The sequence below is a fragment of the Anas acuta genome, chromosome 8, assembly GCF_963932015.1.
Source record: "Anas acuta chromosome 8, bAnaAcu1.1, whole genome shotgun sequence".
In the NCBI taxonomy this organism is placed as follows: Eukaryota; Metazoa; Chordata; class Aves; order Anseriformes; family Anatidae; genus Anas; species Anas acuta.
In genome coordinates this window covers 12,761,143-12,788,895 of record NC_088986.1, presented here as the reverse complement: position 1 = coordinate 12,788,895, position 27,753 = coordinate 12,761,143, and the positions used below count along the sequence as shown (strand labels likewise).

The window sequence follows — 27,753 nt, the reverse complement described above, 5'->3', positions numbered from 1 at the left end:
ACTAATGGAGGATGTAACAAGTGACAGTTGTACTGCATTTCATTCTGCACACAGGAGGTGCTGGTGAAGGGCTTCATTTCAATCACAGAATTTCTAGGTTGGAAGAGACCTCAAGATCATCGAGTCCAACCTCTAACCTAACACGAACAGTCCCCACTAAACCATATCCCTAAGCTCTACATCTAAACGTCTTTTGAAGACTTCCAGGGATGGTGACTCCACCACCTCCCTGGGCAGCCTGTTCCAATGCCTCACAACCCTTTCAGTAAAGAAGCTCTTCCTAACATCTAACCTAAAACTCCCCTGGCGCAACTTTAGCCCGTTCCCCCTCGTCCTGTCACCAGGCACGTGGGAGAACAGGCCAACCCCCACCTCACTACAGCCTCCTTTAAGGTATCTGTAGAGAGCGATAAGGTCGCCCCTGAGCCTCCTCTTCTCCAGGCTGAACAAGCCCAGCTCCCTCAGCCGCTCCTCGTAGGACTTGTTCTCCAGGCCCCTCACCAGCTTCGTCACCCTTCTTTGGACCCTCTCAAGCACCTCGATGTCCTTCTTGTAGCGAGGGGCCCAAAACTGAACACAGTACTCAAGGTGCGGCCTCACCAGAGCCAAGTACAGGGGGACGATCACCTCCCTAGCCCTGCTGGTCACACTGTTTCTGATACAAGCCAATTTAATGACAGTGAAGCAATAGTATCTTCTCCACAGCTCCTATAAGTGCCAACACAAGATGACCTTAGAGGCTTTACCTGTCTGGTGCTGCAGATGAGTGTTACTGGCTGGTTGCCAAAACAAACATCCTCTCCAGGACAGTGGCCAAATTTCAGAGCTCCTCTTTCTATAGCAGGAAGACTGGGAAGGAATTAGTAACGGAAGCACGCTCAGGCTGTGGTTCCCAAATGTGCTACATGGAGGTAATGAAAAAATCTGCCCACTGTAGTGACAAAAGCAATGGCTGGAGTTATTTCAGGTACTTGTTGAAGTAAACTTACTGAAACTGGCTGATAGCAGTACAGAATTAGTGTTTGGCTCCAGCTGTGCAAGGAAGTGAGCACCTCTGGAGGCAGGAGGCTGGTGCTGTGCTGGTGGAAGGTGTGCAGGGCTCGGCCCTGGCAGAGAACCCTGCAGGCTGGCTACCAGCATGCCCACCACAGCAAGCCAACAGCTGTGAGGACCTGGGGCTGCTGCTGTTGGAGAACAGCAAAAAGCAAAGCAGGAGGCTCTCAGGAAGACTGCACAGGAAGTCCGAGATAAAGTGGAGGGGGGAAAGAAAAGTGATGTTGTTGGTAATAAAGTCTCTTGTTCAGCACTACATGAAAACATGTTTTCTCTGATCTGTACCACTGGCGCATTTAAGAGTGCTTCTGCGGGTTCCTGGGATTTCACAATGCTTTACTTTAGTGAACCTAAATTTCAAATTATAACTCCCACATCTGTCACTAATGAGGGCAGCAAAACTTTAGAGATTTCTGAAAGCCATCTGGAGCCACAGAGAGCAAAATCTCTGGAGGCCAGCCAGAGGAAGGTATTAACCCTCTCAGTGTTGGTGCAAAAGCAGGAATGCCAGCTACTATTACTAGATAAATGAGTCTGTGCATACCTCGAGGTCTTACTGCAATTATTTTTAGTATAACACAGTTTCCTTACCAGCCCAGGGCCCTTCAAAGTATAATCATTAGGGATGCACACAAAGAGGCTGCATTGTCCCTTAGCATGCAGCAGAGACCCATCATGTCCTCCTTTTGAACAGCAGGGTCTCCTGTTTCTCTGACAGCTGTTCCCTGCATCTGGTTGTTGTAGCACCCATGCCCTGGCTTGACTCCTGCAAAGTAGGCGCTTGTGACAGAGGAGCCTGCTCTGTTACCACTTATTTGTTTAAATGGGTTCAAAAGTTCTCAGCTTCCTGACAACATTTTTCCCCCTTTTGCTTTATACCAATCAGTTAATTTGCTAACATCACCCTCCCTGTCTCCTGATCTTAGGCAAGCTGGGTTTACTGATGTCTTTATTGAGCATTCCAGCTATGAGGAATGCAGGTCAGAGGGAAACCAGGAGGGACAGCTTTTCTGAAACGGGGAGGAACAAGGTCAGGGCAGTGGGGCAGACAGAGAGGGTGGAAGTGCAGAGATGGGATGTACTTTAAAAACAAACTCATGCTGCACTAATCCCACTGCTGCTCAGCTTTATCTTGCTCCACTTATACATTATTAGAAATCTCTTTTTGTCTTCCTTTTTTTTTTTTTTTCCCTTTGTCTTGTTCTGCCTGTTATAAACTTCAGGACAGAACCCTATTATTCTTACATGCTTTATAAAGTGCTCTGTGTATTTCACGTGACATGGTTTCATTAACTTCCGATCAAGGAGTCTGTTTCAGAAGAAAATATTAGAACTGCCTGGAATTGGGAACATTTTTCAGAAAAGGTGATAGTTTTTTGGTTTGAGGCTGCTTTACTTTTTAGGCAGAATTTCTGTCCTGTCCTAACCAACTACAGAGCTTTTTGAGCTCTGTTCCAGTAGGTTTATAGTAAATCCAGATTTACAGAATTGTAATGAAAACTGAATGCAACTTCTGTCTTTATTACAAAAAGGACAGAGACTTCAAAGAGACGTCAATATTTATTGAGCAGGTCTATTAGAATTTGATGTTTTGTTTTGTTTTGTTTTTCCACTGCTCTGCATGTCCTAGGTGAGCAGGACAGGCCTGCTTTATCTCTTATAATGTTCTTCCAGATCATGGTTGAGCACAGAGGCATGACCATAAGGAAACTTACCTTTACTTCTGCCAGCCATATACCAGTCGATAAAGAGAAATCCATTTTCTTTCTTTCTATCAAGCACTGAAAAAAAGAAAAAAGGGGCTGTCGCATGTGTGTGTCAAAGCAAACAAAAGTTTAAAGTAAACTCTTTCAACTAACTGTTTTTCCTGGCAGAACTTTCTCTGCCTTCTGTTGGCTGAAGGGCATTGTAACTCACGCAATAAAAGGGGAAAAGATCTGCTGGTAGAGACTGTTTACTTCAAACTTCTGTATGTTTTGCCTCCACTCTAGGAGAGAATGCCGTATTTCTATGAAGCCCTGTAATTTTTTATTTTTTTTCTTTCCCTTTGACTGACTTGAGCACTGGCAAAAGCACCCGATTGACAAACAGGAAGCTGAAGGGCTTCCAGTCCCTGCAGGACAAGCAGCATGAACTGCTGCACTGCAAGCTGCTCTCAGATGATCCTCTCTGAGTGAACGGCTGGTACCTGCTAATAAGCCATGTACTTAGGCCAAAAATTTTCAAACCACAGACACCTAAGCTCAAACACTGGCAATGAAATGAATGCCCTGACATTCACGAGTTACTAAGCCACTTCAGCCACTAATTTTAGAAAAGAGTAAGGTATATAAATGCCAAGGTTTAGTCCACTGGTAACAACTCTTGAAAATACTGGAACTAAGCAGCTCCTACACTGAAGGGCTATGTTTTGGGTCCAGTTCGCATACCACTGGAGCCAAACTGACAGCCCAGGCAAGTGCTGTGACCAGCGCCCAGATCTGCACAAGTCAGGGCCCAGGGAGGCGACAGCCCTGTGGCTGCTGCAGGCCAGGAACATCAGTTTGTGGCACCTTGCTGATTTGCAGGCTGCTGCTCATGAACTGCCCACCCTAAAGCAGCTGGGAACTGAGTTTTCAATTGCTTCTTTGTCACCTGCTGTGGACTCTGTGTGTGTCTGAGTGTGTGTGTGTGTGCTTTTGCCCTTACTGAAGGAGAATGAAAATGAGAACTTGCAAAGGGTCATTTGGATGGAATGCTTGGTGCAGAGCAATGCTTTTCAGGGTGATGTGGTATCTGATGTTTTACACTCATTTCCCATATATAAGAGCAAGGTCAAAAAACAAGGATAGTCTGTCCTTTCAGCACAGAGGTGATTGCGAGGAAGGCAATTGCCATCATAATTCTGGATCCAGTGTTTCTAGGAGATGTGCCTCACGTCCATTTTTTTAATATCAGAGCAAGGGCTGTTTTTCCCTTTTGCTTATTTTTTGTTGTTGATTGGGTTCTGTTGTTGTTGTTTGCATTTATATTGTCCAGCCACTAGGGATGAGTAGGAAGAGTAAGAGAACAGAAATAACACTGAAATGAAAGATAAGAAGTTGGAAATCTTCCCTTCCCCTGTCCCAGCTGTACAGCTCTGCAGCCAGAGTCAAGTGCCTTGGCTTTCTTCTTTGCAACTCTTTTCTTCTCCCCTCTATCCCCCCCTAGCTACTTCAGGAGAGTAAGGTTAACACAATGGCATTTGAGGCAATCTGACCTGATGGCCATAGGTTTTTGCTGGCCTCCCTCTTTGCAGAGGCCTTGAGCATCACTTGGGCTCTGCATCCCTGCAGACCCTGACATAACGGCTGCACTCTGCACAGGGGCACCAGCAGAGCTCTGGGTCAGGCAGGGAGACAGATATCTAGTCTTGTGACAAAGATGTTGAGAAGGTTTTGGAGTCCAGATTTTTGTTGTGGGCATTTAAAGAGCTCTTTGTGCCTCAGGCTCCTGTAAGATCTGACCCTAAATACTGATCTGGAAAATGGTAGATTTACTTCAGCAATATAAGCTCCATTTCCCAGGATGTTCGGGAACATAGATCTTTGGAGCCAGAAGGGATTAAAAACTTTACCTACTGTGTAGTGAAAAACTAAGAACCATGTCCAAAAACATCTGTCTTGAGCTCCTAGCTAGTAATGAGATACAGAAAGTCTCTTAAAATTCCAGGGACAAGAGAACTCTTGTCCATTCAGTCCCTTTCCCTTTCTCATGTCTGCTGTAGCTCTTGAATAAAAACCTCCCAAAAATATATATGTAAATGTGGGGCATTTTACAACATGCTTGCAAGGCAGGCAAATGGGTTAGGCCTTTGAGAAAGCATGAATAGGTTAGGATTATAATTCATTGTAATTTCATGGAAAGCTGCAATTTCAAAGGCATAAGTCCTCCATTTTGTAGCCAATAAAAAATTTAAAGGGACAAAAAAAAAACAATTTGCTTTATAATCAATAAAACGTACAACTTTTTTATCTTATTAGAAGAAGTTGTCGGTTGCAGTCAACCATTGTCAACAGGCCGTTTGATCTATCAGTGAAACAAATCATTACCAAGAACACAGAGCTGCTGCTGTGGCTTTTGTGGTGTTTTTAATGAGGACTGGAAATACTTCTGTTCCATTACAGGACTCGAAAGTGAATTTGTTGGAGTCACACCCAGGCTCAGAGTAGGAGATAGAGATTTAAAATAATTAACTGCATGATTCCAAGGAACTCAATAGATTAAGGACTCATTCAGAATAAAACAGTTCACTGTCTCTGTGAATGGTATTTGAAGATAGGCTGGTGGTGCTGCTTCAGCCTAACCTTGGGAGTGCGCAGGATTAAGGGGCACACATGGCTGCTCTAAGGGTCTAGACAAGGAGAACGGAGAGCCTGAGCACTGGTATGAAAAGAGATAGAAAGGTAAAGAAAATGTGATGCTGTGGGAGGGGGTGAGGGGCTGTTTGGCATGTGTTTCCCACCATCACTGTGGCAGTCCCTGTACTCAGTGGCCGTGAAACTCTTGCTGCTGCATCAGTAGCACTGGTTCTCCACACCTTCTATGCTTTCATGTTCCTTAAGGTATAGCACATATAATAATGTGCTGAAGGTGACATAGGACAGACTGAGGCTAGAGATGTGGTTTCTTTGGGCATGTTTCCCCATTAGGAGCCCCCAGGCCTGAGGGCATCCCCCCTGCAGCACCATGACTGCTTGCCCTGTGGAGCTGCTGGCACCCAGGGGCAGGGCAGGGCTTGCCCTTCTCCCAGCCCCATGGCAATGGGGTGTCCTGAGATTGAATGTGAGCTGAGTGAGATGGGAAACCCAGGACAACAGCTTCTGTGAAAAGCATCATCCTAATTGAAAAGTGATGTTAATGGAAGACATACCTTTAGGTCACATAACTCCTGAAATAAACTACAAAGTAGCCTAGTAAGTCAAGGAGAACAGATTTGCAGCAGCTCCTCCACCTCAGACTTTGTCTTTGGCGCGTAGTTCATAACAAAAAAAAATCCCTTCCACTTGGCAAAATACAGGGGGCTGTGAACAGCAGCACCTCCCTGGAGCCTTCCCCCCCACCACACACACACATGCTGGCAGGGGGCTGCGTGGCAGAACACATAACACTGCCCTAGGAAATCGTTGTGCTGCCCTGGGAGGTGTGTGCAGGCAAGCAGCCCTGCCCCGGCTCCCCACGGTGCTGGCTTTGGGAGCCTGCTCTGTGGCCTTTGGAGCCGCTTCAGAAGCTGCTTGAAGCTGGATGGGACCCAGAATTGTCAACAATCTGAGTAGTCTCTTGCAGTCCTGCTGTGAACTGATTATCACATCTAACAAAATAATTTGCTGGAACAAATAACACTTCAGGCTCTGTTGTTTCAGGTGAAACTTAGTCCTAGTAAGTATAAATTTATAATACCAGCCACAGCATTATGAGTTTCCCAACAGTCAGGCTTAATTCAAATGTATATTTCAGGCCCTTACGGGGACACTCTTCTCTTTGTACACTGGGATCTGGGGATTTACACACATAATTCCCTTTAACACTAATAGGAGTTACAGTATGCACATATATTCCCCTCTTGTTGTAGAGATTCCCCCGTGAGGATAATAAAGACGTTTTAAATTCTGGTTCCATGACGGTTTGCTGTTATATTACATATGCTCAGCCATTGGCCCCGGTTCTTTCCGGGGGGGTGGGGATACGGACGGGCTGCACCTCGCAGCCCCCGCCGTCCCTGCTGCGCACCCGGCAGGAGTGATTTCGGGACAGTACGGCTGCGCTGACACCGGCTGTTGCCTGTGATTTAAGCACGAAAAGCCCCGTCCGCCTCTATCCCAGGGAAGGAATCTGTGCTTGCAAGCAAACGCCCGTCCTTTGCTTGCCAGCCCGGTGCCCCTCAGCCTGCGGGGGCCGGCGGCAGAGCCTGAGTGCCACCTGCCGGGGACGCGACTCCAGCCGTGGGCTCGCTGCCGAAGCGGCACTGTGGAGGGGGAACAGCTGGGCACAGCTGGACGCGGCAGCGGCTGGCTGGAGACCCGAGCCCGAGGTGCACGGGGAGGTGGGGTGGGCAGCGTGAGGCTGGAGCATGGTGCCGCCGTATAAATAAACGGTGGTGGTGGTGTGACACTGGGGGCTGCGCTGCTTGGTGGGGGAAGGAAATAAATATTTCCTTCTGAGTCCACATAGAATTCATCTAAGCATCTGAGAGGGAAAAAAAAAAAAAAAAAAAAAATGTGAGAGCAGTGTTTCTTAGGATGGTTAGCTGAAAAAGAGAAAGAAAATGAGAACTGACTTCGTTCTGTTTCCTGACATTTTTTTTGCAGCCATTAAGAGCACTGCTGAAAAACTTCTATAAGGCACTTCACTTAAACAGGATTTAACCTGATGTTTAAATGAGCTGCCCAATCAAGACCTGGAGGGTACTAGAATATCCTCACTGGAAGTGTACTCATTATACTCTGTTGCATTTGCAATGTTTTGCAAATGCCTGCTTGTCTAACAAGATATACTCACATAAAATGCATTTGTAGCATAACTGTAGTGGGAAAAAATGCCATCAGTTTTGTACCATGCCTAACCAAAACCTACTCATTGTGTCCAGTTCCTTTTTTTTGTGAGAGTGAAGTTGACCCTGTTGAAATTAATGGCTTGATACATAACAAAACATGTGACAGATGAAGAGATTATGTAGACTGAAAAAGCAGTTGCTTTTGAGATGGATTTGGGGGGTTGCTTGGTTGTTGTTTATTTTGTGGTTTTGTTTTTGTTTTTCATACAGGTATCTTTGATGATATGTGATGTACTGGTAGATGTGGTACTCTTCTGACAGACCCACTGTGTTAGACAGATTTGGAGCTGGCTTGTCCCCAGCTTGCATGGTATAGAAAAGCCAAGGCCAGAGTCTCTCTGACCAGGACAGCCCTGTGCTACATGTAAAGCTGAGCTGCTAAGGTACCCCCCAAACATCTCTGGCTGCTAAACTAGTCCTAGCCACACTTCTTCCACAACCTCAGAACTGCAATTTGGTCATGTGGATGGATTGCTAGTAAGAATTTGCCATCACACTCTATGTAAAAGGCAGGACCTAAACTTACTTACAGGCACCAGACTATGGAATGACCAATTCACTTTTTCTCGGAGTTGTGTTTCAGTCTAATCTGGACTGTAAAGCAACAACCACTTTGTCAGGCTTTTCAGCACCTCCCAAGATTTATCTTGAAAGAATGAAAGTGGTAATGGAAGCAGTGTCCTCATGCATGCTCACACACCAGAGGTTCATCTCCTCTCCGTACATTGGGCTTCAATGCTTCATGCAAGCTAAGAATTTGGCCTTCTGTGTATTTCTCTATCTGCAAACAGAAAATCTGTGTTAATAAATCTCTTCTATGTGCTGTGAGTTGTTGGAGGATCTGCCAGCTTATTGCAATTATGTGTATTTTAGATCAGAGAGGTGATGGCTTATACTTGGAGGCTCTGCACAGAGTGTTGCATGTTATGCTAGTGACACAGCTTTGGCTTCAAGCCCTGATCCAAAGCCAGTTGCAATCAAACAGTCAAAGGGCATGTCAGCACAGCATAAAGAAAGCGTAATTGTAGCTTGTCCTAGAATTACCCTTGTTAGTTTAATCCAGCTAGCATGAGAAATAATAACACAAGCAAATGTATAGTCAAGTGCTACCAGAACACAGGGTTCTCTAAAGTGGGTTGGTGATGCCTCCTGGAACCCCTCTCCATGCACAGGCAGAAACAGACCTTGTCCATGTCACTTCTGTGGCCAGCATTGGGCCACAAGTATGCCCTGACACCTCAGTTCATTCTTGGCAGTCCTAGCTGGGGGAGCAGCAGGACCTCTGGCCACCACCCCACCCCACAGAACACTGTGGCCACGGCTCCCACAGCAGTCCCCCATGAATGACACAAGACTGTGAGTGCCAGAACAAGCATCCCAGCTGCCCCTTGTCCCCAGAGCAGGATAAGGCAGATCACATACCAGCTAAAAAAGGCTGGCTGCTGGAAAGCAGGGATTTTAGCATGATGCCAGGTGCCATGAGAGGGGAGAAAAGCCTAATCTTCATAGCTGGGGGAGGAGGGAAAAGATTAAGAACATGAATGGAGTTTCAGAAAAAGAGGTCTGAGGTACTTGAGAAGAATAAGAATATATATATTATTCATTATATATATATAAACCTCTTTTATATAAATTAGTATGTATACATATCTGTATACGTGTGTGGTTAAAAACACATGTATAAATTAATATTTTTATACATATCTGTATACAGATATGCATAAAGATGTACATGCAATATATTTAGTAGTATATAAAAATATTTTGCAATATTTTCATGATTTTTTTTAAGCTACCCTCCCTGTTGTAGGGCTCTGGATTATTTCAAAGCATGGGTCTTGTTTCAAAAGCTGTGGAGCTCTCCATGAAATAATGAAATAATAAGAAGCATAAATTAATAGCTGGTGAACTGGGCTTCTCCCACTCAAGTGTCCAAACTTTCTGTCTTGGAGAAAGGTACTTAGTGCCATCGCTCTAAGTTACTGTTAAGAGCATATTTATGGTCTTATATATGTAATACATAACGACAATGGCCTTTTATATCATTATGCAATATCAGGAGGATCTTATGTTTAAAAAAAATACTGCAAAGATAATACATTTCTGCAATACCTGTCTTAGAAAGGAAATGGCTTTGCTATGAACAAATCCACTGATTATTTAGCTTAATATCTGCAAAAGCTGTTGGGTCACCCTGAAATCTGGGGGGAAACTAAAGGAAAGAAAACAAAGAGGAATAAAAGAAAAGAGAAAAAAGCTTTACATTGCTGACCTTTCTTGAAGGCAGACTTTGAGCAGATCACTTTGACCTGTCTCCTGTCTAACTGTCAAAATGATTATTTGTTCTTTCACAGTGCCTAGAACAATTGCAGGGCAAGGGTTTGTTTATTCTTTTTGCATCATATTGAAATCATTTACTTTTATAATTGTGGAAAGCTTGAAAAGGAGAGTTAATGAAAAAGGTAGAAGCAACAATGAAGAAAACAGTAAAGATGAAGGACTTTAAGACAGGGTGCCAACCAGTTTTAAGGCTTCAGATCACATAACAAGTACTTATTGAACACCAAAGTCTACCACATAATTCTGTTGCTGGAAAGTAAATTACTGTTTTAATTAAATGTCTGTTCCTCCCTAAAACAGTAATAACCATGAGCAGATATGTTAATCTTTTACCCACACTTGTGTCAAAATCAAAAGCTGGGAGGATGGAAATGGTTAATAACAACTGTTAGACAGGTTTATGTTTAGTAAACATCTGAATATGTCATTTAAAATGCTCTAGTCTCTGCTTCTAGTTGTTTCATCTGTTTGGTCCTATGTACACCATGGCAAAGCAAAACATAATGCTGATATTTAAAGTGAACAAGAGCTCTTTTGCAAAATCTCCTCTCCCTTTCCCAGGTTTTTCTTCAAGCCACTGTTTTGTCTTCTAAGTACACCACTGTTGTTTTTGATCTTGTTGCATTGTTTTTTTAGCAGAAGAATGTTTCAATAACACTAACAAAATCTTTAAGAATAATAACTCCTCTGCCTAATGTAGGCACTATGATTATTACTCACAAAGCCACATGTCCTTTCTGTGAATATAAATAATAGAGAATACCTAAGAATGAGCTTAAGAAAATAAGCAGCTTATATGATATTTTCTCATTGCTGCCACCAGAGGCATTGGGTCTTATGTGATTCAGGTGTGGTAGCTCTGTATTAGCCTTAATGGACATTTGTTTCAGAAACTTTCCAATTGCTTTTTGTTGTGATGTAAATTTTCAATAGCCACCCACACCCTGTGAAAAGGATCCCCAGAGCTTAATGACATGTTCAGTAAAGTGTCCTTTTCTTTTGAAACTGCTACTTACACCTTCATTTGATTTCCCCATTTTCTTATTAGAAGAGACAGCAAACAATTGTTTCTATAAATTGTTTCTATTTTTGATCTAATCTTTCCATAATTAAAAAGCAATCAGTTTGGTTTGTCATTGTTCTGTTTATAGGAAAAATAGAATTCCCCCATAATATAATTACAAGTATTTTGTTCAAAGATTTTTTTTTCACAAACTCCTATGCAAATATGGGTATAGCTGGGATACGCTTATGCTTGAACACCTGTCTTTAATGCTCTTTTAATTTAATCAGAAATGCATGTTCACTAGGAGTCCAGCATCAAAGCACAATATTAACATATGCCAAATGAATCTCTAAAGATTATTTTTTTTTAGCATTCATTTACTTTTTGATTGATTTTCAGATTGCTCTAACAATACACAGAAGGGAGGATTTTGCAGTTCATGCACATGCAATGCTGCTCGTCAGTAGCCCCCTCCTTCAAGCTCCTGACATTCCAATTTCTGGTCAGGCCCTTCAAAACGAATCACAAAAGTCTGCGCAAATATTTCATTTACCTTATTCACAGAGCAGGTATATGAGAACACTAAAGCTCTGTGCCCTTATTGATTGGGTTTTAGTGAAATCAGAGTAAAAATTCATGTACCAGATGATTTTTAGGCAGCTGCTACTACAGAACATTTCACTGATGGATGTCAAAAAGCAGGAGGTCACACCACAGCATATGCACTCGCTTGTGCTGTGGAGTGACTTCATTTGTATGCAGCAAGGATGGTGAAGCATGGGGCTGCCTCTGGAGGGAACAGTCAATCCTGCAAACATTTATGACACCGCAGACTAGTCTGGGGAAGTTTACCTTGCCCTTGTCCATGTAAAATGTTTTGTCAATCAAGGTTATCTGGTCAGAGCTTTCCTGGAGTCTCAGCACTACCAGTTTATGGAATAAAGGGGAAGAAGGACAGGGGAGAGAGTTTCATAGTGTCTTGTGGAATATTTGTCAGAAAAGCAACTGAACCTGGACTTGGGATTTCTGACCTCAGTTTCCAGGGATTGCTTTGGACAAATGAGAAACCTTTAGCCTTTCTATATCTTTGCTACAGCTTATAAACAGAATGCAGATCTCTCTCCTTCATGTGGAGCAAGGTCATCTCTTTAATGCTGTCTAGCATACATAAGACCCTGATCTCAGCTGGGATCTATAGACATTATTTTGTAACATGTTAAATAATGAACATGTAATCAAAATCTTGTTTAGTGTTTGTCTGAATAAATGACATAAGAATAAGAAAGGAGAGCTAAATTAATATCTGTGCTACAGCCTCAGTAGAGGTGAAATTGGTTTTCCAAATGTCAGGCTTTGGTCCTGCTCCATTTTGTGAAAGGCACCATAATTACTTGTTCTTCTTGTTCTTCAATTTTGTAAGTGACTTCCTAAGTCACTGTGAATAAGCCTTGTGTTTTCAAGTTCTTATTTTATTTTTCAAAGTCTCAGAGAATGCCTCAAATCAAAGTAAAAAACAGCTCATATAAAAATGAAATGTTTTTATTTAACCCTAAGCAATTTTTGTTTCAGTTTGGATAATTCTGAGAAAAAAAAAATAAAATAATAATAATAAATAAATAAAAGATCGGATTCAGGTGAATGTCAAATTACTTGGGGATTTTTAAGAAATGTCAGTGGTAAATCAGAAAAAAAATAAATCAATTATTTCCATGGGTCTTTTCTTAGCTCTTTATTCATATAAACTGCACGTCCGTCAGTCCTTTCTCTCCCGCTTTCATTTTTGTTCTTCACTTGTACCTTCTACTCTTCTCCCAAGATCATTTGTAAGAAGAGTCATCTCAGGTTTATATTTTCAGCTGTACTGCTTGTTATCTTACAGTCTGCAAACAAATAAGCATCTTTTATATCATCTCCTTTATCCCAAGGAGGTCAAATGCTTCAGAACTGAAGCCACAGCAGCTTCTCTTAAATATAGTTTCAATGGTTAGGGGGGAGGGAGAGGGGAAGAGATATTTGTTTGCTTCTTCATTTGCCGTTTTCATGAGAAAATAAAGTAACAGTTCATTGAGTTGTATTGGATATCAGACGCACAAAAAATTTTATTTCTAATGAAAGTCATTACGGTTTTTTTGGTTGTTGTTGTAAACCAGTGGGTTTTGGGAGGGGAAGGAGTGTTCTTGTTGCTGTACAGTGATATAATCAGCCATATCAAGTGGCATGATGAAACTGAACTAGAAAAATTGTGCAAAGAGTTAGCAGCGTATACAGGGAAATAGAACAGTCTGAACAAGTATAGGTAGTGTGCACGTTTGTGTTTCTCTTTTTTAAGACCTGCAGTAAATCACAGTTCTAGTACAAATCTGATACAAATGAGTGGAAAATCAGCCCCAAATCTTAGGAGTGACCTCTTGTGTGGTAACACTAGTAATGTTTTTCTGGGGTTACTGCTACATGATGCCTGCTCTAGCACAGCCTGGGGTGTGCAAACCAGCCAAGTTCCAGGGCAGAATCAGGACATGGGTGTGTGGGTATGGACTGAAACATACAGAGACTACAAACTTGGATGAAGAGAAGAAAAAGGCACATGTCCAGACATGTTTGTGTGGAGACTGAGCCAGAAAAGTTGGTAAAAGAGGAAAATGTGCCTGAGGACAGGTCACCTCAAAAAAGGAGGTGGCAGCAATGAGGAGAGGGACATGCTAAACATGAGATTTACCACCATTTTGATTAGTTTATCTCCACAACAGCTCTTACTTCACAAGGTGTGCTGGTTTGCAGGTGCAATCTTAATGTATTCTTAAACTGCTGGCTTTTTTTGCCTTTTCCAGTTCAGTTTTATAGTGTTCAGTGTTTTCTTGGTGTTGTGGTGTTGTTGTTTTGTTTTGTTTTAAGCAGTCCAAAATGTCCTTTAACTAAGATCTCCTTCATGCAGAATCTTTTCGAGCTTAACTGGACTCAACCAACATTTAACAATGGCAGGGAGAAAGGAAATGCAGAGATCAAAGGTGCAGAATGATCATTTGACCATTGGCATTTAGTTCTGAACCACAGAGTAAATATCTATATTCTTTGTTCTTTCTAGTAATGTAACTTTCCAATCATGTAAATCAACAATCATGTGTAAAGCACAGCATGCCAGGAGGAAAAAAAAAAAAAAAAAAAAAAAAAAACTTTATAACAGTTAATTCATTTTTGTGCAGTTCCCAACTGCCAGAAGTCAAGGGAGCAAACGAGAACATAGTGTAAGCCACAGTTCATATGGCTACTCTGCAGACCACAAAGACTGCTGATTGATGCAGTGTGAGTTTACCCTCCAAGACACAGCTGAGGTTATTGGTGGGACAAGGAACTGAAGACTGTGTTGCAGATATTGGCTTCATTCATGAATTGTTAATGTAGAAGAATAAAAGAATTCACTCAAGGCAATCAATTCCTCTTTAAAAATACAACAATTTACCCCCAAAAAAGTGAAAGAAGGCTTAAGTGATAAATTGCAGGAATATTGCTTTCACATTTGACACCCATTAGCCCTGTTTTATATTGGGAAAATAGTATCATTAAGCAAAGTAGACAGTGCTTTGCAACTATTAGCTTATGAAAAGATTCAGCTACTACATAAAGATAACTGTTATTAAATAAGAATGCTTTGCAAAGCATTTAAAGGATAAGAAGCAAGAAAAGTTGTCTTTGGTGGTACAGGTCTTTTTCTACATGCTTTCACAAAAAAAAAAAAAAAAAAAAAAAAAGTATCACAGATACTTAAGACAGAACAATCAGAGCTATTTGAGTTGAGAGGCACTTAATGGGAAGCTAGAGTCCCCTAGCAATAAATGCATATGTCTGTATCAACTGAAGGAAGTTGCTGTCCTCCTCCAAAAGCAGGGGGGTGCAGTGATTACTGTGTGCTGAATTCCCATGTTGAGATGGTAGCACCTATTGTTCTGTCCTGCACGGAGCCACCGAAGCAGGGTGGTCAGCATGCTCCAAGGTTAAGGGCAAGGCTAAATAGTGACTCCTTCATCCTTGCCAGCCTTTTCAGCCATAATCTGAAACTGCTTTCGCCAGCAACCTTCATCCCATAGTTTTTTTTCAGTACAGATCATAAACACTTACTCAGTCTTAAAATACACTATCTTGTAAGCTGTTAAACAAAAAGTATGTGACCAAGTTTCGAAACCTCTGCCAAACAAACCTTCCTAATGCCCAGAAACTGCTCTCTCTATCTCCATGTCTAATTACAGGCAGATAAAAACAACTTCTCACCATACTTTATCCATCTGTTACGTGTTCCCACCACATTACGCCCCAAAGTCACTTAGAGAAGGGAGAGAACAAGGCTGCTAGAGAGGGGTCAGTTCGTTCTGTAACCTATGCCCTCTCCATTCTGAACAAAAAGCATCTACATCTGTTGAAACCATTAGCCCCCATCCTGTGTGATAGATGACGCTGTAAAGAACAGCAGTGTTGCAGATGCAGGGATTTGTGAAAGGAAACGATGAGAAAGGTAGGACGGCGAGGGCTGCATGAAGCATCAAATACAGGCCACAAGAAGAGAACTCAGAGCAGGGATTAGTTTTAGCATGGAGTACTGGCTAGGAAAAAAAAAAAAAAAAATCTCATCTTTGCTGATTCTTATGCTTTGTACCCTGTTTATGAATTGTGGATATTTGTCTCCATAATATTTTTTCCCCTTAACCATTACACCCCATATTTGGTATATTTTTGAGGTGAAAACAACATGTTTCACCTGACAAAATTCTATTCTAGGTAGTGCTAGACTATGAGGTGGAAGTTGTTTGGGATAAGCACTGATTCTTACTGACAATAAGCAAAAAAGACCTGAAAAGTCTTTGTTCCTGGCTTGCAAATGCAGACAAGGAAATGCCTTTCAGACAGCACATGTGAATCACATGAGCCCCTGCCTCTATTATGCCAGCACTTTGTCTTCTGCTTCAGTAGAACTTTTCCAACTGTCACTTGCCCAAATATCTTCCCTTGTCTCACTGGAGATCTTCAGGAGCAACTGCTCTTCATCAGCAGAGCAGTAGAATATCTTCGCCAGCTCATTTGCTTCCATCAGTTTCTCCTTTTTCTTGTGTTTTCTTACCTCTCTGCTTCATTTTATTATTTTTTTTCCAGACTTTCTCTTCTTCAGCAAGCAAGAGTTGTCTGCCCCGAATCTCACAAAAAAAAAGTTATGTGCAGATCTGTGTTCCCAATTACATCTGAGTTAAGAACCAGCAACCAGGGGAGGTTGGGAAGTATTTGTTTTTGTTGTTGATCAATATTTCTAATATAGGAATACCTCAGCCTCTCAGTCAAAATAGATATTTCTTTGAAGTAGATTCTGAGTCTTCACCTAGTGAGAGATTTTCCCTGCCTTAAAACTTTTATAGTCCAATAGGCATGACATACTATCTACATTTTGTATTGAGTGATTTGCTCCAAGAACAACATGGAACCATAAACTGAAACCAGTTCTTCTCAGGGTATATCCATTGCCTCAACCACAGAACCAAGTTTTCTGACTCCTTCAAGCTATTTAGCAATTGGAACTCTGAAATATTTCAGTTTCTTCTTCTTAGTACCTATAAATCAGGTCTTACTGAAGCTGAAAGGTTTGTTCCATTCTTACATATTTGTAACTTTGTTGTGTTTTGTCATGTTTGAATTCAAGCTTACACACTTCTAAGCAGCTTTTCTGTTAAATAAGAATGCACTTTTTCCTCTATATCATCCCATTTAAAATGTTCAGAAATTCAAATCCAGAAGTCAGTTCACTCCTCCTTAAACTGTACTATACCAGGTAACTCCAAAACACATTGCTTGTCTCCTTTTCATATCTACATCAGAAAATTATGTTTCATATATTATGACTGCTAACAGACATTGTTCAAGCATGTCACTGTTTTGTATGAAGCTTTGTATTAGACCTTCTTAGTAATCAGGAAAGGTGCTACTTGGACTTTCAGATGCCTATCATATGCATATCTTAGTGAGTCAAATTGTATCTCTGTATGTTACAATTATGCTCCATATCACCATTCCACCCTAAATACTTCAGTCTGGACACTTATCAAGTGAATGAGCAGCACATTTTCCCCAGCCAAGCCTTCATACAGCTATACTGTAAAATCAACCTTTACCCATCTCATTTTCTCCTATAACTTTCCCAAGTGTTACTCATGTTATCCATAGATCTGTTCTTCCCAGATCAAGGGCATATATTATATTTGCTGTTTCCATTTGATTGGCAGCAGGGATACTATTAGGTGCTAAACAATCTGAAAAGTAGGTCACATACATTTGCAGAGTTTAGTTTGCTGAATAACTGCACAGATTTACATATAGCACGACGTATGAATCTCTTTGGAGCATCCTTTCACCACGTTGTGCTTTAGAACGATGCAGTGGATGGGAATGTTCTTCTAGCAAAACACCTTTCATACTTTCAAGAGGACTATCTTGATGCCCGATCTAAACCACCTTGAAATTTGAACATGAGCTCGGAAGTGAGCATAAATGGGAGAAAATTACTTCAATGCCATGAATATATATATATATATATATATGTGTGTATATGTATATATACACACACACACATATATATATATATATATATAAATCATGGAAATAAATATGTATCAGAGGTGTAGAGAGAAAGAAGTGATTTCAGATCTGGTGTTAAGGACTTCCATAGTCCTCACAGTGCATCAGTGTGAGCAACACACAAGACCAAATTAAGGTCTAGCCTTACACTGCTGATATAACTCCAATATCAGGTTTGATTGAAGCAACATTTTGCAATGATCTATAGCCTGTGTTACTGAGGCCCCTGGTTCAGAAACCATAATGGTCTCTTTTGGCCTGTGAACCTTTGAAACGATCATTCCGCTTTTTAAAGAAGACTCTTAAGCATCTTGAGGTCTTTGCATTGGGTTACAATTGCAGCTAAAAAATGACCAATAACAAACCAAACACATTTCTTTTCTCTTTTCTGAAACTTGCTTCTTATGTTGCAGACACTGCTTCTCTCACTCATTATAGTGAGATCCCTTATTGCCCAGTATTGTACTAACTCTGTCTGGTCTATTGTATTGTGATAACACTCCTTTGCCCATTGTATTAGGTTAGCACCTCCTTGGCTATAATAAGTATGAAAAAAAATTCAAGGTTTAACTTGTCAAATGGAACTTTTCAGTGACTTATTAAAAGAACCCCTGCGGTATTACAAAATGCAGGTTTTCTGTCATCTAACTAAAAGACCCCTTTAGAAACCTTCATTTTTTTATGTGTGTAAAGACAATTTCTTCTACTGAAACTCTTTGATTCTTCCCTGAATGAAATCAAGTGTTTTAAAACTTTTTGAGGTGCCCCAAAGGCTCACTTCTACACTATGGAATGTGAAAGACTATGAACCTCTCACATAATCGTCACATAGACACTTTGCAGTGTGCTCCTGGCAGCAATCATTCATTACATACTGCAGGCTTTCATAAGGGGAAAAAAAAAAAAAAATCAAGGAAGAGAAAACTGTGAACTGTGTCTTTCTTGATCATGAACATTTGGGGGAAGTGAAGCTGGAGAGAAAGCAGTTGTCAGAGACTGTTAATGAGGTTAAGGTAAACTGTTGCTGGAGAGTTCTTACCTAATGAAATAGAGAATGAAACAGAAATGTGGAGAGAGATAGCTTCCCTGTTAACCTCCTTCAAGCAGATAGACCTTAAGTGTTGCTGTCTCTTGTACTTCACAAACAAACGGAAACATTTATTTGTAAGACTGAAGCACTTGGAGCACAGAAGTCAGCATTCTTTCCTCTTCCTTTGCATCCCTGTTTGGAGCTCCTTCCTCCCAACACAGCACATGAATTACTGCCAGCAACATTGCTGCAAGGGAATCAGGTGCTTGGACTGCTGTCTCATGTGTTTGCGGTTTCTCCCTCTCTCTCAATCCCTTGTTTTGTAGTGATGAGGTGAAGCTAGGCTTTTTCCCTTTCAGAGTCCCTGTGGGACAATACAGCATATTTCTAGTGACGAACATTTACATTTTGCAATGGAGCCACTAACATACATGGTAATCAGCATACCATACACGCAAAGAAGGAATAGAATATTTTATACAAATGACTGAAATTTTTGTTGTGCTTTTTTTTCTTATTTGTTTGTTAGCAATGCCCACCATAAACACAATAACAGTTTTGGGAGAGGTTTGGGAGGATGGTGCCTCCCACACCTTTATGTATGTAAAGCAGGGGTGGGAAAGGACAAGGTTGCAGTCTGATTTTGTGACAGTGGTATAGTCAGGGCACCACAGGAGGATGCATCACACCTAAAGGATGTCTTAAACGCAGCTCCCTTTCCACTCTCTGGACTGCTAAGAGGAGTACTCAGTTTTATTCAGTCTTCTTCATTGTTAGTAGAGTCTAAGTCCCCATGAAGCAATGTAAATTACTGAGAGGTTTAGAGAACTACAGCATGGGCTGTTTGAGAGATCAAGGAACCATCTGAGGGGTATTGTTGTAGTGGGCTTCTCATTCAGCTTTGAGTTTGGGATACAGAGTAACTGTGTCTGTAAAGCAAGAGAGAGGCTGAAAACGGTAAGAGACATTAGAATAACTTTTCCAGATAAGAGAGAAAACCCAACTGGGAAAAGCAGAATATACGAAATTCAGGCGTCTTCCAGAAGTGCAAGATTAAGAAGAAGAAAATACCTGAAGCTCTCTTATATTGTTCTGAAGGACCCAGGGAAGGATCAAAGGGAGAAAAGTTTATTCTTGGTTTCTTTTTTTCTGCATTGTACACTTGCTCCTGGCTTCAGATAAGAGACTAGAGTAGACACCTTTTCCAGCCTGCTCATCTGAAGAATTTTAAATGGGTTTTTTAAATGGGTTTCAAAAGGGAAAAATAGCATTTTCTCTATATATCTATCTTTTCTTTTTATTGTGTAGCTTCAAATTATTCTCATTTGTTTCCAGAGTAGTGTATTTATTAAAATTGTCTAAAATATCTCCCTATTCTTTTGTTTACAAAGGTAAATTCAAAACATTTTTCCCCTAAGACAGAGAGCCAAAAATAAACTACTTAATATTGAAGTAATAAAACAGACAAAATAACACCTGTGTGTTTCATTTGAAATCCCCTTTTTCCTCATATTTTTTCCATCTGCCTATTCAGAACACCAAAGAGTCTCTCTAAAAACAATAGGTTTCCAATTAAGCATAATTAGTGGGACAGAAACACTTGTCTTGGGTCAAAGATCTTATAAAGCTCCAGGGCAAAATGAGTGTCAGTGTGTGCAAAGTGCTATGATGAGAAATCAAATGTATCCCTCCCTGGGAAGGCTGGCATCTATTCCCTCCCTCTGTCCAGATCAATCTGAAACTGTTGTCAGCTTCCTGTGTCTCCTGCTCTTCAGTGATGTGTGCTCCCATTATCTCCCAGGGTAGGGTAGGGGAGTACTCTTGGAAGAAAATGGCTGCTTCACAGAACTTGTCCTTTCATACCATTGCTGAATGTCTTCTCCTTGCCCCTTGTGCAACCATGCCATTGTAGGCAGCTCAGGCCAACTTCAGTGACTGTCCTTCCTACGCTGCCCTGATTTGCCTTTGGTGGTTGTCTTTGGCACCTTATTTCTCACAGCTAGATGTCCATGGGCTTAATCCAGGTGCATTTTGAAAATCTGTCCACAGGGTTCACCCTTCCTGCAAGGAAGAGGCAATTTCCTCATTAATTGACAAAAAAACTCCCATTTGCTGCAACTTCAGGATGAAAAGGCAGATTCTTTCAAACCCATCACTAAACTGCTCCTTGCAGTTGGAAAAATATCTCTAGAAAGACATTTAATATTCTTTTTATATACTTTGAGTCTGATGTTTCAGTAATTATCTTCTTTGATGTTAAGGTTGGCTTATGTACCTGTGGTAGTATGCCTACATTTAGCATAGACAGTTCTATAATTTTGGAGACTATTAGCCACTAACTTGCAAGTATGTGGTAGATTTATTTCGTGAATGTTTTGTGAGGCTTGAGACTACTTGCTTGTTTTCCCTTTTTTCTTGTTTCCCAGGTGACTGGTCTGGCTTTTCAACTGTACTCCAAGATCAGTTTCTATTCCATGCTTCATTAAGACAGAGCATTTGTTACTTTCTCTTCAGACATTGCCTAAGTCTTGGTACATGCACTGCTGTCACTCTCTTTTATCTTTTTCTATACATTTCCCAACATGTTGGGTGAGTGGAAATTTAAGGATGGAGCTGCTGATGTGCTTTCATGTAGAGCATATTTTCTTTTACAGATGTATATCTCATATTTTAATTTCCCTTTGTTGTTACTAGCAGTTACTTTTATGCCTGGAAGATGAGCTGTTCCCACACTCCTCCGTAGCTTCTCCTGGCAACATTTCTTTGTAGATTGCTTGGTGAGGAGAGCTGAAAGGTTAGGGCTGCTACCTTCCAGAAAGACACTGAATTATTTAGTATCAACACTTCTACCTAAAATGATAGCATCTTTTGACTCCAGGTTCAACAACGGCACCACTATCATAGTAGAACAATGGCTTGAGCACACTACTACTACAGAAAGCCCAGGAGCTGTCTGTAGAACTTAAACATGGCCAGATTTTTGTTTATTTATTTATTTATTGTTACTTATGAGTAATAGTTTCACTGAGAAAAAGATTTGAGCTTTTTAACATATGGAAAAGTCTGTGTTAATAGTCAGTTCTGCTTTACCTGAATGTGAGATGGGAGCCAGAGGCATTTGCACTGGTTGCCAGTGGTGGTCTGACAAAGACTGTAAGTGGTACAGGACATTTGTACAACTTGTTAGGAATTAAAATATGTATGTATTTTTAATGCATATATTTATTAGAAGTTTATACTCTATATGTATTTTTAGGTGCGCTAGTGGTAAATTAGTCCTTTACAAATGGTAAAGGACTAATTCACTTCAGAAAACCTGCAGAACTCTGAAACCAAATAGTTTTATTATCTCTAGAAAAGGTCTTAAATCAGTCTTTAAACAAAGAGGACACTTAGTTTCTGTTTGCTTTTAGTTCTTTCACTCCTTGTTATTAGTGTCAGTGTCCAAAAATTCTGGGGGAAAAAAAGCACAAATGTTATGAATGTTGGAAGCATGTATGAGGTAGCAACTACATTGCTCTATGTTTTTTAGCATGAGTACTCTGGAACAATTATGGGATACTACTAACTAATTTAAAGAAATTTAGTTGTTGTTCGAAACCTTCTAGAAAAATAAGAAGGTAGCATCAACCAACACATTTCTGCATTAAATAATTACAAATATTGAGTTGGATACTCAGCTGGGGTAAACTGATCCAATTCCATGTAATTTGACTGAGCTACATCAGTTTATCACAGAAGAAACTCAACCTGTGAATGAATGAATCACAAAATAAATTGTCAGAAGAGAAAGAAACACCGACAAGAAAAAAATTGTAGGAAACACCTATGGAATCTAGCTGTTTGTCTTAATTCTATTGCCTTCCCTGAAGAATTAAAGAATTGGATAATTATGTCCCATTTCAGTTTTCAGAGCAACATTGTTTGGTGATCCATACAGGAATTTCTTGAAAATTAAATTATAGAGAATATATAAATATATAGATAATTAAATTATAGAGAATATATATAAAATATATAGAGAATAATTATCTTCTCAGTGTTTTCTTTAAATGGTGACAGGATCAAAGGAAATGATTTTTGGTCTTACAGTAAATATACAAATAAATAAATACTTAATAAATTGATCGGTTTCTGTTATAAAGCCTTAAAGAACTATTCAAAAATGGTCTGAGAGGTGCATATGATAGAGCAGATTTTTCAAATCCTACTTGCGTTAAGAACTATTTAATTCCTTGAATGTTTGCACTAAAGTTGCAGAGATTGCTCAAAGAGCAAATTAGTGTCAGTATATAGTAGATATAGCTCCAGTTAAACTCAGTGAAAAACTTCATTGTGGGGTAGGGAGTGTAGTCAGCCAGAGTCTGCCTTTAACTTTTGCCTGTATTCAGACTAAAAAGCCTTGAAAATAGAATTTGAGCAGTTACTCATTAAGGCTGCACACACAGTGCTGGAGAACAGCATTCATGGCATTCTGACTGTGTTAAATGCTTCCTGCAGCAAAAGGCAGTCTTTATCATAAGAAGTTAAAATTGTGCTCAGCCAAATGGGTAAGAAATTTTCTGCAAGAAGGGTGAAAATGCAATTGTTTAAGAGCATAAGGCACCAGACAGCTATAAATTGCAGACCTGGATCTATATCCAGATCACATCTCTCCTGGATGTAGGAATTTGTCAACCTTCATTATTTATATTGGGGGTAAAGAAACTAATTCTTCATAGTCTTAGCCAAAGGTGTGTTCAAGTGTTAGTTTATCCTCTGATGTTCACAGGCAATGTGGAAACATTGCACTGTTGAGGGTCTACACTTGCTTAATAAGCAGATACAAACATCAGTGTTCCATTTAGTATTTTAAACTGTAACTGTCTTATACAGAAAATGGGATTATGATTAATACGTACTATACAGTGAACAATAATTTAGCAACTTTCCTTCAAAGTAATGAAACATACGGTGCTCAATTTATTCCTGAACTAACTTTCACATTAACTTAAAAACCAAACTCTGTTATTATTTTTATATGGTTAGACCCTTTAATCTTTGGAAGTCAAAGTAATTGATTAAATACTGGTACATGATTTTTTATTTTTTTTTGTGAGGGTAAAGTCAATGTCTGTTGTTTGAACTGGCAGACCATTATCTGCTTCTTCTTCGGGAATAATACACTGCTTATCTTATCTGACCCATGTGACCTAATGTCACAGTGACCCAGTGCTGTGAAGCTAGAGGTATCACACTCCTCGTATATTCTGTACTGAGAATAAGTTCATACTAAGCTTCCTCCTGATATCATAAACTTACTAGACAATCTAACACTAGAAAGTGATGATCTATATCTATCTATATCTATACTCTTGCCGTGGCTTTGTGGTATAAGGGAATATAATGCTAAGGTAAAGGTCTAAAAAACATTAAAAAATAATCATTATACCTGAGAATATTGGCTTCTGGGGAAAACAAATCCTTTATTTTTCATAAAGAATGATATGCATTTTGGATGGAACCACAAAATAAGTCCCATTTTTGAGGACTCATATATATTTGTACAACTCCACACTTTAAATATATATATATAATAAAAGCCCAGTTCTTTTCTTAGGAGAGTCTGAAGTTCTCTACCTCTAATATACTTGTCTTGGTCTAAAGAAACAGAATGTCTTGAGAATCGTGTTCTTCCTAAGGCTCTCCCACAAATGACTAAGGTCTTTTTCATCAGAGAACAGAAAAGGATCCTCACAAAGGATTACAGAGGATAGCAGGCTTTTTTCTGAGGTGGCAACAAGTTTGTAATTCATATACTCCCAGCACCTCCTGCAAAAGGGTTGCTGCTGAGTCCTTGCTGAACCAGGTTAAACTTCTTCCTGCAGTCCATCCTACAGCACACAGGATGGCCTGAGTCCTCCTCACCTCTCTGTGATGTTTTATACAGTCAAAGTACATTGGAATAAACTTTCTACAAGTTGTTTTTTTTTTCTGAATTAGCCATGGTAGCTCCAACCAAGTATGCAATAATAAGCAGTACCTCAGCCTATAAGCAAACAACGTATAACACAGAACACAGAGTTCTCCAGTGTCCAATTTATGCAGTCACCATTTCATCCCCAAATTGACTGAGGTGGAGACATGATAGGGCTAAATTTCAGGGCTACCTGATTTCCCGTCATGACCAATGCCACTGAATCTAATCACTGTGTGACCATGAAGTCTAAGTTAGGGTTAAGATAAACTTGGAAAAATTATCTTCTAGTGTAATAGAATTACATAGCAAACACCAGTCCTCAGATATGACGTGACTCAAATCTCAGATGATAAGTGGTCTGACATTTAACCTTACTAAATGACTTGGGAAATAGTATATACGGAAAGGGGGAGAAAAATCCTGAGGCTGCTTAATCAGTATGCCAGCTGATGAGCCAATGATGATAGCAATGAGAGTGGACCACTAGACTTCAAAATGTGTTTTTTGTATTTAAATGAAATTAAAACCCTTTGAACAACTTCGTAGATCTAAGTTATATAAAAACAATTGGTTTTCAGATTGAGACAGCCAGAGATTGATTCCACACTTCCTCTCTTTTTCTCACATTCATTCTTTCCTCTGGAAATGACAGGCTAGACATCAGGAACAATCGCACTGACAAGTTCATTGAAATGCACAAAAACATGTCTTTGGTCTAACAGCATGTATTAAAGTAAAACAAACTTATTTAAAAAAATAATTTACAACAATACTAGATCAGCAACATCTTTCAAACCATCCATACCCCAACAGCTATACAAAATATAAATAGCATTTCTACCTCTTTCATTTTGCAAACATCATATCTGATTCCCATAGCTATCACTCCATTGGTGATGTGCCAGCATCAAACTAGGGTAACATCAGGGAATTAGGCCTGTTGGTTTCTTTCCAGTTAAAGGAATGGAAGTGGGAGTGAAAAGAGAAAATAATAATAAAAAAGCACCTTTTAAAGCAAGCTAGTGTAACAGAATCCCTTTGTGAATGTACTAGAATCAGCATATGGCAATTTAGCCCAACCCAGAACACATTCTTATTCATTAGGCACTGTCCAGAGTCTCTGGAGAGAATATCAAACATTGTATTGGAGGCTGTGCTACAACAGCAAATGCTGAATATTTTTGAAAAAAAAAAAAAATCAATGAGTTAATGTTAAATATGAAACAAGTGGGATTTATATATATATATATATATATATATATATATATATATATATATATTTTAAGTAAGGCTTCTTCATCTTTAGAAAGGAGGAAAACTGAAAACTAAAAATCACTCAGCTTAGCCAACTGATTATGTCTATTTTAACCTGCTATGGTTGCTTGGGAGCTGTTTTGTTAATCCCTGCTTTGTTGGTAGGCTATATATTAGCAGGATGGAAATGGCATCACTGCACCATAATTCAGCAACATGAATACAGAACAAGGAGAGTGCAGAGCTATCGGCAGCAGTACAACAGCAGATAATAAGACTCTGTTACTGAAGCAGAATGTGTTATGTAAAGACAATTGCAGTGTAGCAGCAATAGCTCTAATCAGGTTAATTAGCCTGTATTCATGTTTCATTTATGGTGCAAGTGCCCTGTAAATTCAAAGCAGCCTACCTCATCTTACTGCAGCCCTTATACAGCCATCATGCATTCTCTAACACTCAATGCCATATGCTCTCTTCCCTCTAAAATTAAAAAATTACAAGATATTTCCCATCACTTTTTAAAAAATCCTTTTCTTCACTGCTTATATCTTTAAAAGAAAAAAGACATAGGTTGTATGTAAAGATCATGCCCATAATAAGGTTCCTTCCTCAGCAACTAAACACTTAGCATTTGCTTATGGAGGGCCTGATTAATTGTATTTTATTTATTTTCCTTCATTTTCTTGCTCACTATCATAATGTTTTGAATGTTTAAGAAAAAGCATACTGGCTTTAAAAAGTGTAGCTCTCACCTTTCCTCCTTTTATCCATTTTCTTAAAGTGACAGATAGCCTGTTTCTGCGGAGCTAGGTGGAAAGATGTGTCTCCTTTGGAGAAAGGATTAGAGGCCAGTGCTGTGACCCTCAGATACTAGCTATGTCCTCTCCACTTACTGAATTTATTAGGTTGCCCCTTTTAAGTAATAATGGATGCAACAATTTTGAAATCACTTTCTCCTAACCCCCAAGCAGAAAAAAGCTAGGTAGAGAGAGGTTATTCAAAATAGAGAAGACATGTTGCAGATGAAAACACAGCAGCCTGCACAATATTAATTATTTTATCTAACTATCTAGTAATCAGGTATCTACATGCTGATTACAAGCGTAGACTCCTACAGTCATTCCCATTAGGAAAGAAAAATGCAATATTTTCAGTATTTAGTTAGAATAAAACTATTCACATTGTATCTCAATTATGAAGCCTTTTATTAAAATTGAAAAATGTTATAACTCCATATTAAAATGTGTGTCCCTTAATCATTATTTCAACATGTTGCTAATAATATAGTTTAAATTACTGGTCTCACTTACGTAGTTTCTGTGCTCCATAACATGGAAACATGGCCAGCTGAGCATGCTAACCCAGTGCTGTGCAGAGGCCAGGTTGCAGCACGACGAGCAGTGCTGACAAGCAGGGTGACTGAAGCAAGGAGGTGAGCACACATTGAGCTGCTGTGGTGCATTTATTTCCATTCTGGCTGCAAGCAGCCCAGCTTTTTTATAAGGCATTTCTAACTATATTTGACAGTGCATATATGCCAGCCAAGGTGTGCTGCTGGATTTCACAGGGCCTGCAAGCACAGTGTGTCTCATCGTCTCTCACACACTGAGAAGCCAGGGCTGTTAGTTAGCACCCTGAAGGAAAACATGAGGGAAAAGCCATGTGCACTTAATTTTTCACCATCTAAACCCATGACGAAGGAACACACCAATTATTAATCTCTTGTAACAGTTCATACGTCTATCGTATATTTTTCAATATTTTATTAGACACACATTTCCTTTCATGGAAGATCTGATTACTCATCCAGATACGCATTTTCCCTTTGTGGAAGAAAGTTGCTATATAAAAACTCAGGATTTCTGGTGCTGTCAGCAGAGAAGGTCCCCAGGCAAGGCAGACCTCACTCCTCTTAGCTGCATGCTGCTAGT

The 27,753-nt window shown here is 40.0% G+C and overlaps 1 long non-coding RNA gene across 1 annotated transcript; it reads right to left on the bottom strand.

The window, feature by feature from the left end:
• Nucleotides 1-2,768: 2,768 nt before the first annotated feature.
• Nucleotides 2,769-27,233, bottom strand: LOC137860420 (uncharacterized). Its single transcript, XR_011098900.1, has 2 exons — nt 27,133-27,233; nt 2,769-2,834 (listed from the first exon to the last, which is right to left on the bottom strand). It is a non-coding gene; the product is annotated as an uncharacterized lncRNA (long non-coding RNA).
• Between the last annotated feature and the right edge of the window lie 520 nt (nt 27,234-27,753).